The following is a 422-nucleotide window of genomic DNA, read 5'->3' as shown; positions in this document are numbered from 1 at the left end:
TGCCCTTGACTCCTTTCCATCCCATCTGTAATGTTAACATAAGTTTAATGGGGGGGGGGGGGAAGGGAGGGAAGAGGGCGGGACAAGAGTTAAAGATCTTCCATGCCCATTAATAGGCCTCAATACCTTTGTTAATTTCTATTGAGGCACTGGGTCTGAAGTTCCTGCCCTCAGACTCTGAAAAGTGTATAAATACTCTGAGGTGAGGTTTTACTTTGGGGCTTACTCATTAGAAGTAATGAGTAAGTCTTGTCTGACCAAGACTCTGGGAAGTGGCTAAGGAGCTCCCCAGCTTTGAAAACCCAGATGTTGGTGCTTCTATTTCTGGTAACTACATATGCATTGCTTATGTCAGACAGTTGGAAGCCCTGTCTATTGGTCTTTATTTCTCTGTTTGTATTTTCCCTGAAGTTCAGGGTGCT

The sequence above is a fragment of the Notamacropus eugenii genome, chromosome 1 (assembly GCF_028372415.1).
Source record: "Notamacropus eugenii isolate mMacEug1 chromosome 1, mMacEug1.pri_v2, whole genome shotgun sequence".
Taxonomy (NCBI): domain Eukaryota; kingdom Metazoa; phylum Chordata; class Mammalia; order Diprotodontia; family Macropodidae; genus Notamacropus; species Notamacropus eugenii.
The sequence above is the reverse complement of the archived record's forward strand: the minus strand, read 5'-3'. Positions refer to the sequence as shown.